Source organism: Periplaneta americana, chromosome 2 (genome assembly GCF_040183065.1).
Source record: "Periplaneta americana isolate PAMFEO1 chromosome 2, P.americana_PAMFEO1_priV1, whole genome shotgun sequence".
Lineage (NCBI taxonomy): Eukaryota > Metazoa > Arthropoda > Insecta > Blattodea > Blattidae > Periplaneta > Periplaneta americana.
Genome location: NC_091118.1, coordinates 77,259,381 through 77,286,697, shown reverse-complemented (window position 1 = coordinate 77,286,697; position 27,317 = coordinate 77,259,381). Strand labels below are relative to the sequence as shown.

Sequence of the window (27,317 nt, the reverse complement as noted above, 5' to 3'; positions counted from 1 at the left end):
TCTAATCGGATCAGAAACCTTGATAGAACTGGTATTTAACCCTTGCGGTGAATTTAAATGAAATCCGAAGGGCCTAATTAGTCAAATCCACTCTTCACATCTCCACGCTCAGGCTTCCTGGAATTTTTTAAGATGCGAACGAGAGAATGCTGTGCTGAGAGCAGCGAGAAGTTACCGCATTTATCTTTTCCAAGAAAAACTTGATTGGAGAATGCTGCGTTTGCAGAAATCTATGAATGAATGCATTTCGTACAGTTCCCCAACTTTCTTATTTCAAACTTAAATGTTAAAACGTGGGAGGAGAATGAAGCTCGTTGTATATCGTACGAGTATTTGTTATTCCCTTGTAGTTACTGAATATGAATGAAATCCGAAATCTAGTGGCTGAAGATGTCGTCAGAGACAGGACAGGCAGACCGCTTACATAAAACCACTTTTTCAGCATCAAATGCTGTAAAAATGGATTTATTGGAATATCTCGCAAATATTTTTTAATGTATTGCAGGTTTTTCCTTTTAACTTCATATAATGAGTGAGAGGGAGGTGTACGATCATCCACTCCTCTATATTTCTTATAGTGGCTGTTGTCGCCAGGTGGACGGTACATTGGAAAGATTGGATGTGCGCAGTGGAAGACTTTTGGAAATAAATAGTGTGAATTTGTATAACAAATATAATTAACAATAAATTAATAACAATATACATGAATGGTAAATGAAATAACAAAGAAATATGAAATGAGCGAATGGAAATAACATAAGTTAATCTGAAAACAACGATATCTGAATCGTGAAAGTATTACTAGACTGGACATACATACTTATAGGTCATAATATACTCTAATATGGCCATCTCTCAATAATCAATAACTGACCTATTAACCATCTAGTCATGAAAACACTCTCTGAATATATACTTTAACCATCTAGATATGAATCTCAAGACAACGCCCAGTCAGTACACTAACTCCATACATGGCCCATTCAATCACAGATACCATACAATCTGACTAACCAAACTAAACATATATATATATATATATATATATATATATATATATATATATATACTCAATAACGCAAAGACTTTACCCAGTATAAGGCATCACATAACTGATCACTATACATTACCAATTCCACATAGACCTCGCATGAACTGCGCAGATTGCACTGACACAAAATCTCTGTACTTTACAATAACGATGCCCAAGAGAGAGAGAGAGAGAGAGAGAGAGAGAGAGAGATACACGTAATATAAGTAACCGACGACAATTTCAAATCTCAATGATCGTTCAAATAGCAACGGAAACTAAATGTACTCGATTCCTGAAATAGCGGCAATGGGAACCAATAAACCAAATGGAGTAGGGAAAATACTAGAACAATAATATGAGGCCCATACTATTCTAGTTTATTACAACGTCAAATAAAACGTAACCCAAAGATCGTAATCGCTGCTCTATAACATAAACCGTCTTGGAACATCAAAACCTCACATTTCAAATCATATATCATCACGTAATCCCGAATCATCAAACCTCTCATATCAACCTATTCTTCATAACGTGACCCCCAATACAATTTACCTCAATATATATATATATATATATATATATATATATATATATATATATCACATAATATATTACATGACACAATCACAATTACTTGCCCCCAAAACGTATCACTAGCAAGCGATATTTCAAAGTAACGATCCACTACAATCTCTCAAACACATACAATCGAAGATAAACATATCACGACGCAAATTTACCTACTCCACTGATAAAATCTGACACAAGTTGTAAGCACGCTAAATGACAAGATATACATCTGAAAGAAACTTCCATATAATGCGTAAATATGCAAAGAAATATAGTGACGCACTGTTCTCGAACTATCTATCACGATAAACTTAAGTTACGAGAATTGAAAACAGTTCGAGCTCCACTTGTCGAGTACACGTGATGTTATCTATCCGGCGTGCGAGTCTTGAGAGTGATATTCTCTCTACACGGCGTGCGAGTCCCGAGAGATCTTCGATATAACTGCCCGTGACCAAGTAAACTCACTCTCCCTCTCCCCTCGTGAGACGTAATCAACCGGCCAATAGGATAATTTGGAAAGAAATATGAAATGATTCATAGCGCTATCTATAATGTAACGTCTGAGAGCGCTCTGACGGACGAAGTGACGTACTAGGTGAACGGCCATGATGGTAGGCACGGCTCATGAGAAAGGAAAAACAGGCTTGGATATTTCGCATAGTGTTGTAAGAAATATATATTACCGGTTCTTCTGTATGGTTGTGAAACTTGGACTATCACTTTGAGAGAGGAACTGAGATTAAGGGTGTTTGAGAATAAAGTGCTTACGAAAATATTTGAGGCTAAGAGAGATGAAGTGAGAGGAGAATGGAGAAAGTTACGTAACGCAAAACTGCATGCATTTTATTCTTTACCTGACATAATTAGGAATATTAAATCCAGATGTTTGAGATGGGCAGGGCATGTAGCACGTATGGGCGAATCCAGAAATGCATAGAGTGTTAGTTAGGAGGCCGGAGGGAATGAAACCTTTGGGGAGGCCGAGACATAGATGGGAGGATAATATTAAAATAGATTTGAGGGAGGTGGGATATGATGGTAGAGACTGGATTAATCTTGCTCAGGATAGGGACCGATGGCGGGCTTATGTGATGGCAGCAATGAACCTGCGGGTTCCTTAAAGGCCATAAGTCAGTTGTAAGAAAGATGAATTTTTGCATGTAAATGCGACGGTGGTGAAGACATGTTTCCATGTGTACCAGTTCAATGAAGTTGTCAACTTTTGGGGCAGGCTGTGGCGACGCACTGCAAACTGCCAATAATTGCTAAACCAATTTACATGGGTGATGCGATGCCAGGCGCTGGCGTATTGATCTGCAGGCGACTCAATGCATTCATATCCCGATTTGTTATTCCAAACATTTGGGTCCACACTCGTGCTGAAGGAATCCATTTCCACCACATTAAGATTCATTCGGCTAGTCTGACTTAGCTTCTTCTCTCTCATTATATTAAATAAGGGGGGAAATAATTGGCCACCCTAACCCGTTTTCACCTGGCTTAGTTGCCTTATGAGTGATACCTTATTGGTGTGACTTGTGAGTTGGGGGCGGATTTTAGTATATTTGCATATTTATTCCCCAGTTATAAATCATGCTATCATTATATAAAGACATTTCAAGTTAATGTTGTGTTTTATTTAACGACGCTCGTAATTGCCGAGGTTATATCAGTGTCGCCGGTGTGCCGGAATTTTGTCCTGCAGGAGTTATTTTACACGCCAATAAATCTACTGACATGAGCCTGTCACATTTAAGCACACTTAAATGCCATCGACCTGCCCCGGGATCGAACCCGCAACCTCGGATATAGAAGGCCAGCACTATACCAACTGCGCCAACCGAGTCGACATTTAAAGTTATTTGCAAGATTTTATAGTGCATATATGAGCGACTAGAAGCATTTGAAATGTGGATATGGAGAAGAATGGAACGTGTGGACTTGACAGACAGAATAAGAAATGAAGCTGTATTGGAAAGAGTGGGTGAAGAAAGAATGACGCTGAAACTGATCAGGAAGAGGAAAAGGAATAGATTGGGTCACTGGCTGAGATGAAACAGCCTACTGAAATGTGTACTGGAAGGAATGGTGAACGGGAGAAGAGTTTGGGGCAGAAGAAAATATTAGATGATAGATGACATTAAGATATATGGATCAAATGAGGAGACAGAGAGGAAGGCAGAAAATAGGAAAGATTGGAGAAAGCAGGGTTTGCAGTGAAAAACCTGCCCTTGGGCAGAACACTGAATGAATGCGCATGTTTAAGAGGTTAATGCATATTTAAGCTTTTAATGCATATAAAAGGATATTTTATAATTTTTTAGTAATTTGGTGCTTAAACCAAGCTTAAGAAAACGGAAAATTGTAAAAATGGAGTACAGAAGAATCGCAGAGATTATATATTTTATTTATGGTAATCTGACAACATGCAGACACCCACGCTTGTGGAGTAACGGTTAGTACGTCTGACCGCGAAACGAGATGGCCCGGGTTCGAATCCGGTCGAGGCAAGTTACCTGGTTGGGTTTTTTCCGTGGGTTTCCCTCAAACCAATTTAAGCAAATGCTGGGTAACTATCGGTGCTGAATCCCTGTCTCATTTCACCGATATTATCACCTTCATTTCATTTAGACGCTAAATAACCTGAGATGTTGATACAGCGTCGTAAAATAACCCTCTAAAAACATGCAGACAGTGTGCTGTTGTCGGCAAATCATTGTGGACAATTCTGCGGCAATTAACAAAGCATTTCATAATTAAATGCATTCCTGACTGCGCAAATGTAATAATATTGGGGCATTATGATGGATGGAAGTTGAGATTGAAAGAACAGATAATCAAAACAAGAACCGCCTATCGTCTACTTCACACATGCAGAACATTTGACAGATGTTAGAAGAACGCTACAAAAATTACGATCGTCGCGGAAGTTACAGGAAGTGTTAAAAGACTTTTTTGCGCTCGCTAAACTCGAATTTCGCCCCTTGTCAACAAAAGACCTACTGTCGGTGACTCAGGAGAAGACGAGCGCGGAGTGAGGAAAGAGAATGTTACGACAATAGTGCAATACTTGTACTACTAGTAAGTGGAAATAATGTTTCTGCTTACTAGTAGTACAAGTATTGCACGTTTTGTCATAACGTTATCTATTAACTATCCTTTTTCCTCAGTCCGCGCTCGTCTTCTCCTGAGTCACCGACTATAATATATAGGCACGATAATGCAAATTTCTGTGATTTACTTGTCTACATGACAAATCAGAATGTTTCATTTTATTATAATGACATGTCAAAGAAACTTCGATAGTGAGTAGAGTGTATTGTATTTTAGAATAGCTTAGCCGCACGAAAATTATTAATTTTGATTTAGTTTTATCAACGATACCTAACGAAAAATGTGTCAGAAGTCTACTGCTTAAGCAGTGGGTTGAAGGACACGCAACAACTGGTGATGTCTGAATATTATTATGTATGGTAGGTTAGGTTAGGTTAGGTAACGATGGCTAGGGGCGGGTTAGGGACAACCCTTCTAACGTCGGCAATAATGTGGCCTATTATGCACCCCGAATTTATGGGATGAATGAGAATGAGGTATGCCAGCCCACCGACCGCATGTGACCCTTCACCCGCTCACCCAATGGGGCCCCCTCCCCTCCCCCTACCCTAAGTTCATCCACCAAGATGACCAAGCAGCACAACGGCCCTTCCAAAGTGTCGAAGCACCCTTGGAAGTACACTTAAGGAATGAGTCCTGGCAGAAATATTGCGGAAGGCTGGATACCCAGGAACGGTCGCGGTGGCGACGCCTCCCCCCCCCCCCGTAAGCGGACGAAGACGTCTTGACCTGAATGTGTCTATAGAATGAGATGAAGATGAATGACATGAAATCTAAATTCTTTTTCTGCACGGGAGGGGAAGGGAAATGGACCGTGGCAATGAAAATTCCAACCCGGCATTTACCTAAGTACAGCTTGATTCAGGAATTTTGGCCCTTGCAAAAAGTAAGTAGATTGACTAAGAGCGAGTTACTCATCACTACTGGTGGGCTGGGTCACACAGGTCAGGCCGAACAGTTATAACACCTAACACTTCCTTCTTATCATGCAGCGGTACACTCCGTCTTAAAATACAATATTCGTCCACACGTCTCGTTACTAACCATTACGTCTATTGACTAAACAATGTCATGTTGACATATTTTCTTGACATGAGTGTACCTCAGCTACGAGCATAGATATTATTTTCATTCTTCCTCTCCGCTCTTCCTCTCTTATGCACATTTGTGATTAAATTTCTTTGTTATGACGCAACACACAGCTCGCTCACTAGCCAAACAACCAAGGACAGGGGCCAATAACGTTGAATCGAGCTGTAACTGTGGAAAATGACGGAAAAATCACAGTCAGGTTGGTCGGTCCGGGAATCGAACCACGGACCTCCCGAATGCGAGTCTCATCGAGTCCCATGCGGAACTATGTATGGTAGGAAAATACCATCAATAATAATACATTGCTTACAATGAAATAGTTTTTTTAATCATTTTAACAGTGTACATTATTTAGTCATTTTAATGCATATGAATCCGCCCTCACGTATGAAGTTCCAGCCAGTTTTTCTGCTTCTGACTAATCATAATATAGGCTACATATATCAAGTACTGATGCTGCAAATAACGATTTCTTTCTACTTTTATCTTTCTTTATTTTGTCTGTTTCTTTCTCCATTTCTTTTTTAGTCGCTCTTTATCCATTTTTTTCTAAGTTTTACTCTCATTATAAACTACCAAGCGAGTCAAACCTAAATTACCGGGATTCTTACCCATCCACGAGAATATTTTTTACAGCCAACACGTTGGGTTTTCTCGTGCAGTTAATTGTGAATGCTCACATTTAATTAAAATTATTTTAACAATATTTCCGTTCTCATTCTCGTTGTCTCCGTTCCCGATTTATTGTGAACCAGCGTTTATTTTAACCATAATTATATATACAGTACAGCAATTAATTTTCTTCGTTAAAACTTATGTACTGAAGTAGAAACCCTACAAGTTGTGTTTGCACAAGTTAGGTGTGTTTTCCAGAGGCTACACAACCACTGAAGCAGTTTGCTTTTAAATTATTTCCTGTTAGAATCATGTCATGATGGAATCGTTGATCCAGTGCTTCTTCCTTTCAGTGACAAAGCTTGGTTTCATCTGAGTGGCTGTGTGAAGGCTCGGAATCGGCCTATTCGGCATTGGAATATCGAAAATCACGTTTTTCTCATGGAGTTCCACAACATGATAAAAAAGTGAGAATGTAATGTGTGGTTAGTGCTCGAAGAATAGTTGGGCCCATACATAATACATACATACATACATACATACATACATACATACATACATACATACATACATACATACATACATACATACATACATACATACATACATACATACATACATACACCGGTGTAGCTCAGTCGGCTAAAGCGCTTGCCTGCCGATCCAGAGTTGCGCTCGGGCGCGGGTTCGATTCCTGCTTGGGCTGATTATCTGCTTGGTTTTTTCCGAGGTTTTCTCCAACCATAAGGCAAATGTCAGGTAATCTATGGCGAATCCTCGGCCTCATCTCGCCAAATATCATCTCGCTATCACCAATTTCATCGACGCTAAATAACCTCGTAGTTGATACAGCGTCGTCAATTAACCGAGTAAAAAAATACATACATACATGCATACATACATACATACATACACCGGTGTAGCTCAGTCGGCTAAAGCGCTTGCCTGCCGAACCAGAGTTGCTCTCGGGCGCGGGTTCGATTCCTGCTTGGGCTGATTATCTGGTTGTTTTTTTCCGAGGTTTTCACCAACCATAAGGCAATTGTCAGGTAATCTATGGCGAATCCTCGGCCTCATCTCGCCAAATACCATCTCGCTATCACCAATTTCATCGACGCTAAATAACCTCTTAGTTGATACAGCGTCGTTAATTAACCAAGTAAAAAAATACATACATACATACATGCATACATACATACATACATACATACATACATACATACATACATACATACATACATACATACATACATACATACATTATTAATAAGAAGAATTCTTTTTTTATAATTTCGTCTGACAATATATAGAGCGTTCAATTTAAAAGAGAACCCACAATGGACACCTACAGCGAAATATATTCAAAACGATGTCCCTCTGATTCGGTGTAATTCGTCCACGGTAATTGATTGTTGCTTGGTTACTAATAATTATAATATAAGTATAACGTAGGAGTATTATTACTACTGCAAACAAAATATATTATGTACATTATGTTACGTACTCTACAGTGTGCGGTTCTCTTTTAAACTGAATGCATTATGTATTTTTCTAGCAAGATGGCACAACAGTGCACACATCGGGTCATTAATTTGAAGCCCTCTGTGAAATTTTTGACAACAGAGTAATAGGCCTAAGTAGTGGACTGTGGCCTCCCCGGTCTTCAGATTTGTCTCCGTATGAGTTTAGGGGAACTAGGCCTAAAATGACATACCTTAAGGAACTCTTGAAAAAAATATGTATTCTTACCAAATTTGTTTTGGTCAATTATATATAACTGATACTACAACATTAACACATATATTAAGATCAACAGAAAGTGAAAAAAACTGACAATCTTTAACTGAAAGGTATATTTGAAAATAGACTAACTATGTCATTTTACCCAAGTTACTAGGGTAAAATGACACACTTCAAGTTAATTTTTACATAGTTCCAAAAAAAAAATTGTTCTCTTAGATATACTTGCACATTCATTGTGTGCCCATGAGAAACATTTCTTGCACTGTAGCCATGTTTCTTCTGGTTTATATTGGCTGTAAAATTCATTGCAGTACAGACAAGGTGCATCGTTCTCAACATCACCATCGAAGTCACTCTCTTCATCTTGGTTCCCATTGCTCAGATCAAACTGAAGCTGTGTTTTTCCTCTTGTTTGCTGAACACCTTTCTTCTACAGCTCTTCTTTCAGCTTCCTTTAATTTTAATTGGTCATTAAAAGAGATGCTTGATTTGGGACCCTTCATGTGTTCTCTTTCTTCTCGCCACAGATCTAGTGCCAGAGGGAATCGGGGAGATCTCTTGCTGTGTCACATGAGGTGAAGGCCTCGTTTGTGACGTTTCCGCTGCTGGAGCAGTTGTTGGTGATGGCTCTATCATATGTTCTTTTGCATCCCTGTTGGTATACTGCTCTTCTGTGTTGCACCCCTTTGGCCCGTCTGTAGGTACTGCATTCGCTAGAGGTCTGTCTGTGGGCGCTGCAGGACAAAATAAGTGATGAGGAAATATGTCCGAATTGAGTGGACAAATTCTTGTTGAAGAAAATCCACCCAATGCATTGGTGATGGTTGCAGCTTTTCCATAAACTTCAGAAAATAAGTTCGCAATTTGAAAATGTGTTATCACTCATCCAGGATGGTTCCTCAGCCATTTTGTAACGGCCTGATCATATGTTTTCAAAGGCCCGAAGAAAGAGACATCAAGTGGCTATGGTCGGTGGGTGCAGTGACGAGGGAAGGCTAACATGACGTGTAATCACTGTTGCCAACTTCTATGCACTATAGAGCTGTAAATCCAAACTCATCTTACAATGTTTTCCACAAAAGCGCTTTTTGGTGAAGTAGGTACAAGTAAACTTCAGACTCGCCAAGCCTAGCTCATTCATAAGAGGATAAATCAGAGTAACAAAATTCAGTGCATATAAATATTGAAAATATATTTATTTTAGAAACTTTAGGGTTTTATATATTTTAAAGAAATCCCCATCTCTCCTATTTTAAAATCAGTTAGCTTTACGAAAAATGCAGTCGAGCAATGAGAGAGATCTCACTATATATTACATAATTTCACAGAAATAATCACTAATCAGCCATTGTAAACAAATTTGACACCTATTTTGCAAATCGCTATCGCCCATAATATATGGCTTCTCATTTCCAGTCAGAAACATGCACTTGGGTAAAATGACATAGTATGTCATTTTAGCCAAGTAGGTGGTATGTCATTTTACCCGGAATGAAGAAGAATAAGAAGTAGTGTTCGTACGACCTAACCTCTTTATGAATTTCGATATTATATTGCTTTTTATAGAGGGAAATATTCATGTTTTCAGTCGTGAACATTATTTCACTAATATCTGAAGCTTAAAAGGACAAAACATACATAACATACCTCAACAATATTACATCGTCTTGCACGTTTTTCCTTTAGTTGCACCTGCTTCACCAAAAAGCGCCTTCGCTTGCTAAAACTTGGATGTAACCACTGTTTCCAACTTCGTGCACTATAGAGCTGTAAATTCAAACTCAGCTCACAGTGTTTTCACAAAACACATAGTATGTCATTTTACCCAAGTATGTATTTTGGGCCTAACTCCCCTATCTATGGGGTACTTACTTAGAAATGGCTTTCAGAGAACCCGTAGGTTCATTGCCGCCCTCACATAACACCGCCATCGGTCCCTATCTTGATCAAGATTAATTCAGTCCCTAGCATTCCACCTCCCTCATCCATTTTAATATTATTCTCCCATTTACATCTCGGCCTCCCCGAAGGTTTCTTTCACTCAGGTTTTCCAACTAATACTCTATATGCATTTCAGATTCACCCATACATGCTACATGCCCTGCCCATCTCAAACCTCTGGATTTAATTTTCCTAATTATGTTAAGTGAAAAATACAATGCGTGCAGTTCTACGTTGCGTAACTTCATTCTCCTCTAACTTTATCCCTCTTAGCCCCAAATATTTTTCTAAGTACCTTATTCTCAAACACAATTAACCTCTGTTCCTCTCTGAAAGTGAGAGTCCAAGTTTCACAGTCGTACTGAAAAACCTATATCTATGGGATATCCTAATAATGTATACGAAAACATCCCGCGTACTCTGGAAACTCTCAAGAATGAAATTAATGACTAATACGCAGTATTACTGGGAATGTTCCTGCGAGTGTCCCAGAACTTTATACATAGCTGTAACATGAGTATAGACTATAATTAGGGGTGGTGGTGTTTAGCATTTTCAAGTTAGAAATTTCGCATTTTGATTTTAACATTTCGCATTTTGCAGCGTTTATACATTTGTCATGTAGGGTTTTGTAGTGTTTTGAAGGAAAACGTAAGATCAAGTTAATTATGTTAAATAGACCATGTGTTTTGATAATATTAATGTGAAGTTGTTTTTAGTGGATTATTTTACGACTCTGTATCAATATCTCAGGTTATTTAGCGTCTGAATAAAATGAAGGTGATAATGCCAGTGAAATGAATCCGTAGTCCAGCACCGATAGTTACCCAGCATTTTCTTATATTGGGTTGAGGGAAAACTCCGGGAAAAACCTCATCCAAGTAACTTGCCCTGACCGGAATTCGAACTCGGTTCACCTGATTTCGTGGTCAGACGCGCTAACCGGTTTTCCACAGATGTGGACAATGTGAAGTTGAAATCATGTATGTGTATGTATTTATTTACACTGCAAGTGGGCAAGCACCCGGTGGCAGTGGTATACACGATATAAACAATACACAATAAAATTACAATACAATACGCAATACAATTATACAGTACACAATACAATTATATACACAATACAATAAGAATACACAATACAATTTAACACAAAAATTACAATCAATAATAAAACATAAAATAACCTAATTTTACAATACAACCTACATATATATAGACCCTACATAAGTTTCAAAATCTTTCACTTTACTCTCATCTCACTCACTGTAGTGGCACTATAGTGGCGGTTTCTCGGGGGAGGGAAGGGAGGAACGTCCTCCTCACATGTTTCTTCTTTTGAAAGTAAATATCAAATTATATATATGCCTTGAAATTCGAGGAAGATTCGATAATTTTTAAGTTCACAGCTATAAGAAAACCTCGGTTGATCGAGTTTTAAACGACGCGCACTCATGTGCCGCTAGAAAACTGTGAGAAAGATGCGAGATTGTTTGTGTCGAGGAAAGCAAATCCTTTCTTCCTTTACTGCAGTTAACACACATAGACAACAGCGCACTAGCGGCCAGAGAAAGAAGCAAGAGTTTTAAGGCAACCGAATGAACAGTAAGGGAGGAGATTCTCCTCTGAATCAGCGCATGGGTGGGAAATAGAAACCAACTGGTCTTGCAGCAAACTCTCTACTACTGCCATCAAACGATGCTGCATTCAACCAGACTATAACACATCTAGGAGGAGGCACAATAAAAACAGTTTTAACGCAAAGCTATGAAAGACACCATATAATTTTTTTTTTAACTTATAAATCAAAATATATTATTCATTGCATTTTATATAAGCTACTACTCGTGGTTTGAAACTTTTGAGGATATCTGAAAGCTGAAGTTAGATTTATATAAAACAAAGAGGAAGTAGTTCTACGTTAGTATCGCAGATCTTTATGGGCCCTGAAATTCACTTCCATTCATACTAGATAGGACAACAGCCAAGTTGTCAGTTTTGTACATATATATTTTAAATTGAAAGTACTCCAAACTACATTATTTTTAACACAAAAAAAATTAATCGGCCACCGGCAGCTTTGAACAATAATGGTAGTATGACTTTACAAGAACTGACTTTCTTCAAAAGCATGTGATACTGAACTTGTAAAATGTACATGTGGCAACACAGACCATGTGAGTGGGTGCAGTGTTCTCGCTTTCATAACAGATTATTTCTCATTCCCACTTCCGTAAAATGGTTCTGTTTATATGTTAGTAGCTAGTCTCTACCAACACGTGTGATGCTGTAGTATGCGCTAAAAATGCTGCGAGTTTGTGAATTTCCTTGCAATTGTTAATTTGTGCAATTATCCACCAATGAATGGAAATGAAAACATATTTGGACAATTTAGGAACTCAGTTTACAAGATTATTGCTATACGAAAGAGAAGGCCAACCCTAACACTACCTGGTGTCACATGTATGCATGTAGGCTAAATTGTAGCATGTTTCTCTCAAGAAGGTGTCATTTTGCGCTGTTAACTTCTTTCCTCCTCTTAAAAAACATGCAGGAGCCGCCACTGCACTATGACGCATTTCACTGACACTTTAGGACACATTTCATTGACACTATAGAACACATTTCATTGACGCTATAAATTATCACTGATCGGAACTATTCACTGCACTGTAAAACCATAACTTCACTGAATCACCTCGCTTCACTGATACAACAGTTCAAATAAGACAAATAATTACACATTTATGCATACTCATAAACAGAACTACTGTTAAGCTAAACATTTCTAGTCTAAGACCCTCTTTACACGCTATTTTGAAATAATTTACAATTCAAACGAAGGGAGTAACTCGTCAGGCTAAATAAATATTACATGTCACCTTAAAAAATTAAATGTTAAATGTCACCTTAATTTTAATTTGCACTTTATACACAACTTTTTAAGTTATTCTTGAATCTCCGTAAGGAAGGACAGCCCTCAAAGACCGTTGCAGGTAGGTCATTCCAGTCATTTATAGTTTTATTTAAAAATGAGAATTTACCTACATCCGTTTTCTGTTTCCTACATTTGATTTTAAAATCATGATCGTTTCTACCATAGTACGTTGGCTTTTCTAACCGAGGCGTTATGTCTACCCACGCTTTCTGACCTATATGTGCTCTATACAATGATGTTATTCTAGTTTTCCTACGTCTGTTTTACAAAGTTTCCCATTTAAGTTCTTTTATCGTATCGTTTCCATCTTCTCTTTTAAAGGTAAAAGGTAAAGGTATCCCCGTACAATGCCATGAAGGCACTTGGGGGGGCATGGAGGTAGAGCCCCATGCTTTCCATGACCTCGGCACTAGAGTGAGGTGGTGTGGTCGGCACCACGCTCTGACCGCCTTTTACCCCCGAGAAAAGACCCGGTACTCAATTTTATAGGAGGCCGAGTGAACCTCGGGGCCGTTCTGAAAGTTTGGCAACGAGAAAAAATCCTGTCACCACCTGAGATCGAACCCCGGACCTTCCAGTCCGTAGCCAGCTGCTCTACCAACTGAGCCATCTTCTCTTTTACCTTTAACAAATTTAGCTGCCCTATACTGGATTCTTTCTAAGGAATTTACCTGATATATTCTATAGGGATCCCAACATGTAGTTCCGTATTCCATTAACGGTCGCACTAACGTTAGATATGCTATTTACCTCGATTTGGGGCTAGCCTTTCTCAAGATTCTCATAATAAAGTGAAGTGCCCTCATAATCGCATAAAGCTAGTAGTGAAATAAAAATGTATAATACAATAAAATTGTACGTTTATTTTAAATTGATATATGCCTAGCTAAAGCATAAAGTAGAAGAAGAACAAATTTCTACATATGCAAAATCAGAATGGGAGGGGGGCGGGGGAACACTACGTTAACTGAAGTCATATTCATGAATGAGTGACATTGTTGAAGGTAAATCATAAAACATGTTTCAACATTTTGTTCTGTCGTTCGTGTTCTTCTATCATTAAGAATTAAATTATATTTACTGAAATGTCTTTCAGTATCTATACTCTTGGTAGGACCCCAAATACATTGCAGAGCTGCTTGGACGAACTCTTGATATTTGAGCTTTACAGCGAACAGCATTTGCAGGCAATTCACATCTTTATTAGTCTGCAAATTTTGTGCAAGTTTAGAATGGAAATATTCATACCCCTCAACAAAAACCTGAACTTAACAATCTTGAAAAATTTTATCTTTCTTTTACTCTCACATATACCTTTGACATCTACTGTTAACACCTGCCCAGCAATGGTAGGATTAAAAAGTTTACCAACCTCTTGAACAAAATATTTGTCCTATTTTCTTCCATGTGACTCCTCAACTTTTGTTACATTTAAGCATACACTCCATAAACATGTTTTTTTTTTTTTTTTTTTTCATTTGAAAAAGAACCCATGAATTCCAACGTATCTGTGGGTAACCATCCTCCAGCACACCTTTTGAGCAGAGTGGATAAATATTTGTTAATGGCGGGGAAAAATTCGCTCAGGCGCCGAGGATCGAACCCGGGACCTCCAGTTCTACGCACGGGTGCTCTAGCACTGAGCTACGCCGAGGCTCAATCCAATTTTTTTTCCGTAATTAACAAATATTAACCATAACAGATGATTCTGTAGGACAAAATTAATAATTCTTACATAGATTATTCATCTAACAATACAAATAAAATGTGAAATCCCGGCCGCAGAAGTCACTCATATGAGTGCGCTCTTTGTATGATGACATAATGTTAAACATGAGGTAAGACTACAAAGGAAAGAAACCAAAGGAGAAAGATTCGATCCGGTGCTGTGGATTGAGCTTCGACGTAGCTCAGTAGTAGAGCATCCAGTGCGTAGAACTGGAGGTCCCGGGTTTCATCCTCGGCGCTGGAGAAAATTTTTCTCCGTCATTTTAACAAATATTAACCATGACAGATAGTTCTGTAGGACCAAGTTAATAATCCTTATTTAGAGTGCATAAAGTTAATAGTTCATTCCATAGCTTGTATTCAAAAGGATAAGTAAGAGCCCTCCAGTCAGGTAATCAATTTACTAATTGTGGCTAAGACATGGATCACAAACTTAGCTCTATATTGCACTTCAAAATAATTACATTCACCATTAAAAATATTCAGGGGGGATGAAGAACTACTGTTTAAGAAATTTTCATCCAAAGATTGAAAAAAAAATCTTTTGAAGCCCTAAAAATACTTTTCTACATATTCTACAGATTGGAACCACGAATTCCAGCGTGTGAGCACCGGGAATGAAATTACTACTGCTGGAAGATTTGGATATATTTCCTTGAGAAGGTACAAATAAGCACTTTTCATTTTCCTTCAGTGTAAGAAAGTCATTTTCAACTTCGATACAAAATGGTTCAGTTGTGGTATTTATTTTGAAATTACGTCGCCAACTAAGTTAACTTTGTGCGCTAAACATAGAAAGTGCATGAGATTGTCACCCACTATTGTCTGCAATGTTTAAAACATGTCTCCACGTCTGATACCAACCCAAGTGGGCCTACTGTTCATAAGAGATATCATAATCTTTTAAAACGTCGATTGCCCTGCTACAAATAGTACCATTTGCTTTGTCAAGAAAGATGCAACTAGCAAGAAATACGTCCTGGTTTGCTTTGGCACACATTGTCCAGAATAAAACTGCAAAAACACATCTTCCCTGGCTGTCCGAAGTCTCGTCTGCGGTTATTACAACAATGTACTTTCCTTGTAGGGACTCCTTAATCTCAGTTTAGTCGCTCCTCCACAACGAGTTACATATTTTTGTCGCAACGTAGTTGCCTTTAGCAGATCTCCCGATCCCGGCATATATCTGAACGCAGAATTAAAATCAATCAGCTGAAAGGACATTTGCACAAAGGCTCTGCGATGCTACGGTAATCTTGGGTGCTTAGTATGGCTTAAATAATTATTTTATACCCCCTAATTTAATTTATTTTTTTAATTTTCAGCATTTCACTATTTTGTTACTTTTTTTTTAAATTTGTCCTAAACATAGCAAAAATGCGAAAATAGACACGTCGCACAGTGATCCTTTTACGGTATTTGGCTGCTCAAAATTCGATTCAGTATTAAAATGATGTAGAAACATTAAAATAACAATGTGTACATATGTTAAGCATTTTCCTTATCCATATCGACATGATTCGAATTCAATTTAGGCTTAATATTAACTCATTCACAGACATGTAGGTATCTATAACAACACTGTAGAACGTCAGGTCTTCATCACTGCGTGTGCGAAATATATAAGTAAAATGCATGGAAGAAATCAGTTACATTATAATTTTTATTTTAATTGCACTCTTAACTTCACACATGACATTAATATTTCAATGAAAACACTATATGGTTTCTTTTATGTTAGTCAAGTAAGATATTTCACTACAATCAGTAAGTACATTTTCTTTCCATAGAAAAAGTAGTGGGTGCCTCAAATTTTAACAAGTTTATCATAACAAAATACATAATAAATTAAAACTAGATGCACGTGAGTGTATTCCTATATATTCTCTACATGTATTTATACGTATATTCACAAAATGATTTCACCTCTACAGTAGCAGTAAGACACGTGCCATTCCTGCAGCTCTGTGCTATTTAGGTGGTCCTCCTAATAAAGGTGGTATTGTAATCAAACATTCATTTTGAGGGATGTACCACAAATTTATCACTTCTGTGTTTTCTATTAGGCCTATGATATATACTTGGCTCGGAAACATGACGGCCTCTCTTCTTGGAATTGGTAATCCCTCATAAACCCCCATCCTCTACTCAATCCCTAGCCGCGTGGCAGAAATACAATAGATCCCAGCATTGCCAAATCTAGTAGTCATTGCCTCTACCTGTTTGGTTTCACCCGTTCTCAGTGTCTTTTCAGACATTTGTCGACGTGTTGTTTTATACCGTTGTGCGCTTCAATTTATCCAATTTATTCCGGCCATGATTAATGAGTGTTGGAGCAGATGATCCGCAGCCAGGCCTTCTGATTCACTTGAAGATCGAGGACCATCACAAGAACAAATAACACCGTCGAAGAAAACAGAATATCTTATTTGCAGAGGAGCGTAGCTAAGAAAACAAAGTGTTAAAATATTGTGTCTAACGTTAGAAATTCTATGCATAGAGTAATCGAAAGTTGAGGTAGTTTGATAAGTACAAATCTTAATCACTTAACATCGGACGCAACCGGCGGAGTTGGTAAAAAATATATATAGGGCATAGAAATTAAGAATTACGGTTCACCAACTAAAGAGAAAATAAACAAATTAAAACAGAATTCGGTATGATAGACGATTTTATGCGTGATTTACTTCGTCGAACAGTATGTGAACAGTACGCGAAAGAGATATCGCCAACAGCAAATAAACTTGCGGAAATATATTCTGGCCTGATTTGTACATTACGTTTAAGAATTCAGAAAAAATGTCATTCGATTCTATCCAGCACTTTCGGAATTACCAGGAAAAGGGTTTTTAAGGAATATAGTTTGGGAAGAAGAAAAAGCTCATGCCGTTTTCCACTTAACAGCTATTACAGCCAATGCCGCACTTTACATTAAAAATCATAACTTCAGAACTAATACAGAGCCACTGGCGTAACTCAGTTAGCTAAGTTAACTAACGATCTGAAGTTGCACTTGGTCGTGGGTTCAGTTCCCGCTTTGGCTGATTTATCTGATTGGGGTTTTTCCGAGGTTTTTCTCAACAGTAAGTCGAATGTCAGGTAATCTATAGCGAATCCTCGCCTCATCTCGCCAAGTACCATTTTGCCATCACCAATCCCATCGACACTAAATAACCTAGTAATTGATAGTGTCGTTAAATAACTAAAAAAAAAACTAATAGGCCTACAGGTTGTTTTTACCTGAATGAACTTCAATAGTTGGTGTAGAAATTTAAATTTTATATTAGGCCTATATTTTATATAACAGAATTTTAAGGTATAAGAAGTGTACATGCCCCCTTAATTAATTAAATCATATTTCGTATCTTATAACGTTCCTTAGGCCTACAGAAAATTTCCATCGAATCAGCAACTAAACTGGCAGACAAACAAATGTATTCTTTCGTGCTTTAATATGGTTTTCGTGTTATGAAAAAATGATGTAAAAGGAATACATTTATCCATGACTGGTATCTAAACTGGTCTTTATTTCACCGTCCTTAGCAACCTAAATATGGACATTATTCACAGCAGTGAATAAAAGTTTTCTAACTTACAGCAGTGAATTAAATATTTTTAAATCACTCTCTACATGACAACCAACATATTGGCATTAATTAAAATGAATAAATATGAACTTCTTCGCCAACAACACATTACAAAGAAAAAACCTACAATTTAAAATTAAATTTACATCGGTAATGAATAAAATATTGTATAGCACACTAGAGTAAACAGATTTTATGCGCTCGTGGAAATTATCACCCAAGGCGAAGCGGATAAAATCTAATTTTACTCTCTTGTACTATAAATTGCTATTCAATGATCACAGTTTCCGAAAATTTTACAAGCGCAACATCCTTAATTAAGTATAAAATTCTGGAACTTCAATAACATGAGAATTTAACACTTATTATATAATTCTGCAGTTCTTTGTTTATTTAGGCAAAACATGTTAGTGAAAATATAAATATAGAGTGTTTTTAAAATAAGTTTGTTCATTTTTATACCAATTTTGTTTCAGTAATTATAAATTAAGGTATATTTACAAAGATAATATAGTCTCGCTGAAAATCGCGGTTTCACGGAACACAGTTTGAAAAACATTCGCAAATCGCAATGACTTCAAGAATTGGCAACTCGGCTAAGGGTTTATCCCTTGCGCGTGCCAGCAGTTAACTGGTGAAGGGGATGAGGGAAGGTCGTCATGTTTTCGTGCGAAGTATAGCTAGTTTTTTTTAATATAAATTGTGAGGAAAATTGTACAAGTATAAAGTAATGGGGAAGATGACAAGACGTACAATAATAAAATGAACATTTGTCATTATTAATTTTTTCTTTATTGTAATTCAGTGTTAAAAGTGTTTTCAATAATATTTAGTTCTCAGTGCTGCTGTAAGCTTCAGGATTAAGTTCCTGAAGCGGGCGCGGGATCTTGATAAACAAAGAACTTAATTGAGTATAGTTCCACTTCTCTTTCGCGTTTCTTTGTGAGATTGCTTATTACACGATCTGACGACACCAAAAGCATATTCAGCAATAGATGACAAGCTACTTATGCAAACTTTTTCTATATTTTGTTCATATAAAACAAATTTCTCTCTAGCCACTTCTTTTTGTGATGGAATTTACTCAGGATTCGGTGACAAGTAAGCAAAATGAACAATCTTAACAGTGTCTTTAAAATGAACAATCTTAACAGTATCTTTAAAAGGATTATCTGTAAGTTTTCAAATCATTATTTTACAGTAAAAAGTTAAAATAGTTCATCATTTCTTTCTGCTTTGTCATCTGTATGGCGCCAAACATGAAAAAGATCGTTCCGCGATACCTCTTCTGAGAGTACTAAAACCTGAAAAAAAAAAAAAAAAAGGCAAAGGTGCAAAAAGTAGCAGTTAATTTTTATATAGGAGAAAGAATAAGGTATTGCTTTAGTCTTCTGAAAAAATTTTGACCAATCGCTGACAATTCTAAATTTCCTGGTGTAAAAATACTCAAAATTAGAACGATGAAAGAGTAATGGAACGGAGAAAAATTCTCTCCGGCGCCGGGATTTGAACCCGGGTTTTCAGCTCTACGTGCTGATGCTTTATCCACTAAGCCACACCGGATACCACCCCGGCGTCGGACAGAATCGTCTCAGATTAAGCTCCAACTCTTGGGTTCCCTCTGGTGGCCGCCCTCTGCACTACGTCATATATGTCTATGAACGTAGGACCGAAGTCCACATATGTGCTGAGGTGCACTCGTTATGAGTGACTAGTTGGCCGGGATCCGACGGATATATCAAAATTAGAAGTTAAAATAGCAATAATTTCTCAATTTTCAAGCAAATTTCGCTTTAAAGTAGTAAGTTGTGTGGGATTTTTAAAATATTACAAACATAGCACATACCTTGGTCTCCCATATCCACCAGTAACCGATTAACATCGTCGAAAAAACACGTCCTTTCAAACACAGTTATTGAACGTAAATTATGAGCTCGGCTTCAGACAGGAATGCGATAAGAAACACCATACTTCTGACTTTTACAATACAAGGGCTACACAAATAAGCATAACTATAACAAATATCGTATCCTTGGATATTAGAGTAATTAAAAACTCCATAAAACATGAAAATATGTGATACTCAGTTTTTGTATTTTGTGAGGCCAGATAGCAAAAAAGGATCACTGTGCGTCGTTGACTCCCCCTTCTTGACCCGAAACCCCAATTCATGTTGTGATGCGAATTTATTCAATTCATAGCTTTCTCTCACCTTTAAGAGTTATAAATATATGTAACCTTAAACTAAGGTACCAGTACTTACTTTGACAAGTACTCCTGAAAAGCTGGATGGTCCACTTTGTGGATAGGGATTTTCGTCTGCAGAAACATCTTCACGTGCATCTTTCACAAAAACACTTTTATCATCTTTTTCCTTTTCCCGTTGTCTTGCAGCAATTGGATAATAGCTTGCCGCTTTGTTCCACATCGTTCCTCTTTTGATTTGTTACTGACAGTTTCTTTCGTCTTTACATGTCCCCCACTTTTGATATACTGATCTAAAACATCCTTATTTCGCGAATCGGAGGGCTGATGTAAAATTTCTCTGTCACTGATATAAAAGTATTCGTGCTTATAATTTTCGGCCTCTGCTTTATAGATACTTTCGATCTCAGCATCTTAAAGCACTGTACTCTATGTCTTATCTTGAACACTCAAAGCAAATGAAGAAACGAAAGCAAGAAGGTCTGACAAAGCAAGGTCAGTGGAATCCCACTAAGGGTGCATCGACTTTGAGACAAAGAGACTTTGAAGGTTTTGTAGAGGGGTTACTTATCTGCTCACATTCCAGAACGCTAGAAATTCCAAGGGTACACGAACTCCTCGGTTTAAGTTTCCAGAAGAAAAATAAATGAAGTTTTGTTCGACAAAAACGTCGTTTTTGCATCTATATCGCATTTTGGTATGAAGTTCGCATTTTGAATAAATTTCGAATTTTATCGCGTATTCAAAACCCATTGAAAAGGGTTTTTACACGTCGTCAAAGATGAAAATACAAAATTACAACCCTTTATAAACATTTCGCGTAATATTGTTCTTGCGAAAAATCGCCATCCCAAATTATGATTGAGGTCATTTCTGGTTCAAGCAACTGTTCTAACATTCATGTAATATTCTATCTATTTTCTTAAATTGATAATAAAATTCAATAATCAACGCGAATGATCATTTATCGGACTGTAGCGCCGTGAGACGGCAAGAACGTTATCCGCGAGAACTGACAATCTGCTTGCCAGACTGGAACAACAGGATTGCTCGTCAGGTTCACTCGCTTATGTATGTATGTATGTATGTATGTATGTATGTATGTATGTATGTATGTATGTATGTATGTATGTATGTATGTATGTATGTATGTATATATGTATATATGTATGTATATATGTATGTATGTATGTATGTATGTATGTATGTATGTATGTATGTATGTATGTATGCTGGTTTTGTTTCAAGCGCATGGTCGAGATAAGCTATAAGATACACTTGAAAAATGTTCAACTTGAATAACATGTTAAATTGGCGTAAAACCGCTCCTATCTCATTGAATTAGCTGTACGTGTACAGTGGGTTACATAAAGGAGTCGCAGAAATAGCTTTCTAATCTAATCCAGGATTTGACTACCGTGACATATTTATGTGTGGATTTCTCCATCATTTTCAAGGAAATGTTAAGTAGTAGGCATATTGCTTACTACCTATTGGGCACGACCAATTCCTTGCAATTTATTTCATTGTCGTGATCATTAACATAACCATCACCTCATCTCTTGCTGTTTCTCTTTGTCTTTTCTCCTCTGTCACTCCTTCTGTCCCCTTTTCTTAATTTTATTTTTATTTCAAGTGACTGTCAGATATGAAGTTCGTACTATGTGGTAGAGGATAGGCTATTGCAATGTTACCAGTAACTTCATAATTACATACTGAATAATGCTTCCTATAATGAGGTCCTTAAAATAGTTAATTAATTAATTCAATCATTCTTTTATGCCCAAGGGTAGGTCTTTGACTGCAAATCCAGCATTCTCAATCTCTTCTAATTTCCGCTTCCTCTTAGTCTCCGCATACGATCCATATGCCTTAATGTTACATTTTTCTTTCCATCGAAGGATATTTTCTCATCAGTTAATCAAGTGTCCTCGTCTAGGAACAATGCGTCGAAACTATCACTTAAACATTTTATGGACAGAGGTAAATCTGCGTTACACCAGGGTTTGATTATGGTGATTATAAGAAGTATGTGATGATTATTGTAGTGATTAATTAATAAATAACGGAATGTTGGCAGGCATAAACGTAAGTGCCCGCCAAAACCTTTTCCAGATACAATTTTTCAGCAAAAATTCAACTTGAACGCAACGGGACTTGAATACAAGTCCTCGGCGTGGAAATCCGAACTCTAGTCGTTGGTCAAACGAGTACGTATCAGCAAACAAATAAATAAATAAGTAAATAAATAAAATAAGTATATTAATAAAATAAATAAAATAATTAATAAGTAAATAAAATAAATAGTCCTATTCTGCGTCAAACAGCTCGCTGCTGTCTGTTTATTATGAACTAGCCGTACCCGTGCGCTCGTCTGCACCCGTTAGAAATAAATATAAAGTAATTACATAATTAAAATAGGACGTTTGAACCAGGGAACATTCGTGTTTGATAGAAGGATAAATCGTTTAATATGTTACTTAATTTAAATTACATCCAAATAATTAAAATGCGATCATTTTGGTCCAGAGACACTCATTTGGTGCAATGACAATTCCTTTAACATGTTTCTTGATTTTTATTACATGCAACCATAGTTGAATGAAGATTGACATCATTTAGATTTAATGTGTATATTTTATTTTACTTGTTATAGGTTTCCATTGAATTATGATAATAACTTAATTTTAACCCTTGTTTTCTACGTATTCAGTAAATGGCGCTTGGCCCACTATGGTTCTGAACCCTTCAAATAACTTAAATTATATTATATAATATTACATATTATATTATATTATATTATATTATATTATATTATATTATATTATATTATATTATATTATATTATATTATATTATATCATATTTTATTATATCAGAAGTTACTGTAATAACATTATAGCATTATGTCCATCTAGAGAAACTACACTTTCCAATGGTGAAATAATAATTATACAAATCGGTTAATTTAGCTTCCGATATTACTTCATACAAACACAGAAACATTCTGTATAGGCTATCTTTCATAGCTTTCGATTGTTGCTGTCCAAGGCCCCTTATATACGAAGTCATTTGATTTTTAATTCATTACACGGCCTTAGATGACAGTTATTTTAATTTTAAAACTCATTTATCTCATTAAATATCAGTCCTATCAAAATTTTTCAAGGAATAAAACTTATCGCAAATTATTTTTAAAGAAACTTTTGTTATGTAACATTTTTCACAAAAATCAATAATAAGTGAGATATTTCGATTTATTTAATTCAGGTCCCCTTATAACCCTCCTTTTAAATAATATATTTTGAATGCCATATAGCCTAAAATCTAAGTTGCAACGAACTTAATTTATATTCCAATTTTCATCGAAATCCGTTCATCCATTATCGCGTGAAAAGGTAACAAACATACAGACAGACAGACATACAAACAAAAATTTCAAAAAAGCGATTTTCGGTTTCAGGGTGGTTAATTATATATGTTAGGACCAATTATTTTTGTAAAATCGAAAATTACCAGAAAAATTTCGGCCACAGATTTATTATTAGTATAGATATGACCACTAAAATTTATGGTTATAGGGTTGGTCATGGGAAATACGAGTAGTACAAAAGAAAAATACTGTCTAAATTATGTACAATTACATAAATTTTATTTATGGTTCAGAGATGTAGGCAATGTGCCATTACACATACAGCTATTTCTTGAAAATTATGACACGCTGAATCATTTCATGTGGAATAGCCCGAATTTCTTCTCTGATTGCAATGTTCAGTTCTCCAATAGTGTATAGTCGCCGAGAGAAGACCTTGTCTTTTAGATAGCCCCAAAGAAAAAATCTGGAGACCGTGCCGGCCGTGGGATGTCTCCACATTGTGAGATCAGTCGGTGTGGGAAGAATTGGCGCAACTTAGTCATCTTGGCTCGGGTTGTATGGGCTGTAGGTCCATATTGCTGAAAAAAATGTCGTATTCAAGTGATCAGTTCTTCTTAGATGTGGAATGGAGAATTATTCAATTGCTTCATTGTGCCTCCGCGATCGTCCTCAAAGAAAACATAACTCCATCATACCGATTGAAACTCTAATAGCACACCAGACGAAGACTTTTTAAGTATGTAGTAGTTTTTCAAACAGAAGTTGTGAGGTCGAATCTGCATAGCCACAGTTCACGCTGTACTGCAATAGGTTAATGCTGTTATTACGAACATTTGCTTTCACAGCACCAACCAATTATCCATGGCGAACTAAATTGCAATTATGTGTGCTTCCTGGCGAAAAAACGAATTACGTTTGCATGCATTGTTGACAGCAGAGCAGGCAATCATAAAAATAGGATTTCCCGTGGCCAACCCAGTATTACAAACCTGCCAATTTCCCTGCATAATACACGAGTACCTGCAATAATTAGCCCACAATTTTCGCTCTCCTGCACTGACACGCGTAACTTTCGTTATTAACGTAATGTTTTCGTCTCATCATCATTATTATTATTATTATTATTATTATTATTATTATTATTATTATTATTACTATTACTACTGCTGCTGCTTATTCTTTCAAAGAATCCGGAGGTTTATTGCCGCCCTCACATACACCCACCATCGGCCCCTATTCTGAGCAAGATTAATCCACTCTCTACAATTATATCCTACCCCCCTCAAGTGCATTGTAATATTATCCTCATCATCTCGGCCTCCCCAAAGGTCTTTTTCCCTCCGGCATCTCAGCTAACACACTACATGCATTTCTGGATCCGCCCATACGTACTGAATGCCCTGCCCATCTCAAACGTCTGGATTTTATGTTCCTAATTATGTCAGGTGAAGAATACAATTCGTGCAGTTTCTGCGTTGTGTAACTTTCTCCATTCTCCTTAATTTCATCCCTCTTAGCCTCAAAAATTTTCCTAAGAACCTTATTCTCAAACATCCTTAACCTCTCTTCCTCTCTCAAAGTGAGAGTCCAAGTTTCACAACCATACAGAACAACCGGTAATATAACTGTTTTATAAATTTTAAATTTCAGCTATTTTGAGAGCAGAATGGATGACAAAACTTCTCAACCGAATAATAATAGGCATTTCCCATATTTATTCTGCGTTTAATTTCCTCTCGAGAGGCATTTATACTTGTTACTGTTGCTCCAAGATATTTTAATTTTTACACCTCTTCAAAGGATATTTCCATTTCGTACAATATTCTGGTCACGAGACATAATCATATACTTTGTCTTTTCGGGGTTTACTTCCAAACCTATTTCTTTACTTGCTTCAAGTAAAATTTCCGTGTTTTCCCTAATCGTTTGTGGATTTCCTCCTAACATATTCACGTCATCCGCATAGACAATCAGCTGATGTATTTATTATTATTATTATTATTATTATTATTATTATTATTATTATTATTATTATTAAAAAGGATTTGCTATACCAAATTCCCATCCCGTCATTTTATGTCTTGCCAGATCTGATTTTATATGCGTTTTGTGATTGTCATGAATGACGTAAGACGTTTAATTCAATGTTTCCCCCGATGCGGCTGGACGCCTGGTCGCATAATACATTTACACGGAGCTTTTGAGGTGTTGCGTTCCCATTATAAGTTTTCTGAACTTAATCTCTAAGACATATCAGTAGGTCTTTGTTTTGCAAGGACGTCACAAGCAAGTGACCTTTGATTTCAGGAAGGCCTTACTATTCACGAACACAGATAAGATGTATCTTAGCTATCTTAGCTTCACTATTTGTCATATCTTTATGACTTCTCATGACAAATTTCACTTTCTTACTTCATTTGCCGAAGCCGTTCACTAGAGATAGTGTCCATTGCCATGGCTGCTCACAACAGATTATACAGGGTGGAAGTGAAATAATCCTGCAGATTGAAAGGGACGATAGGGTACACTTAAATAAATAGAAAACCTACATTACGTTTTGTGATTAAAGACACGGCTAATCAGAAAACTGAGTTGGAAGTTTCAGCAGTTTGGCAATTTCGCCGCTAACACATTATTCTTTCTCCTCGTAATACAGATGTAAGAGGTCAACGAACTCAGTTTTGTCTGCCTTAGTGAACTACCTCTCATCTTCCGTTCTGTATGCAATGTTGCAAACTTGTCGTATCGGTCAGTGATTTTTAAATTAAATTTACACGATAAGCCGTGTACTTCTTTATTAGATTTTCTGTCGATATGAATAAAACTGACGATCCTACTCGCAATAGTTACCGAATAAGAGGGTTTTTAAATATTTTGGAAAAAAAGAACATATTTTTAGAAAAGTATGGACTTTCCACCAATATATGAGCCGTTTAGAACATAAATGGTGTAAGTCAAAAATGGGTAATGAGGGTTAAAGTAAACATTCTGTAAAATACAGCGTAAAGTAGCACTTAATATTCAATTTATTTAAACTATTCGTAGTCAGTGGATAGCAAGGAGGACATATTATTAATTGATACTTTGCGCTGTGTTTTACAGAATTTTTACTTTAAACCTCATTACCCAATTTTGACTTACACCACTTTTGCTCTGAACGTTTCATATTACACTTTTTTGTTGCATACAACATGAACCATTCGCTCTGAAAATCTGAAGGGTTATTTCACTTTCACCCTGTGTGGGTGAATCTACAAAAAAACCTGTCATTTCGATGGGAAAATATTATATTTTAAATTGCAAGCACATCTTTAGAAAAAAAAAATTGGAGTACAGCTTTTATTCTACTTACATCCATAATGTATGCAGTTTA

At 36.8% G+C, this 27,317-nt stretch overlaps 1 protein-coding gene across 1 annotated transcript in view; it reads left to right on the top strand.

The window, feature by feature from the left end:
* Positions 1-27,317, top strand: part of LOC138694352 (PWWP domain-containing protein 2A-like) — a 214,223-nt gene that overhangs the window by 101,881 nt on the left and 85,025 nt on the right. The gene's annotated exons all lie outside the window — the stretch shown is intronic.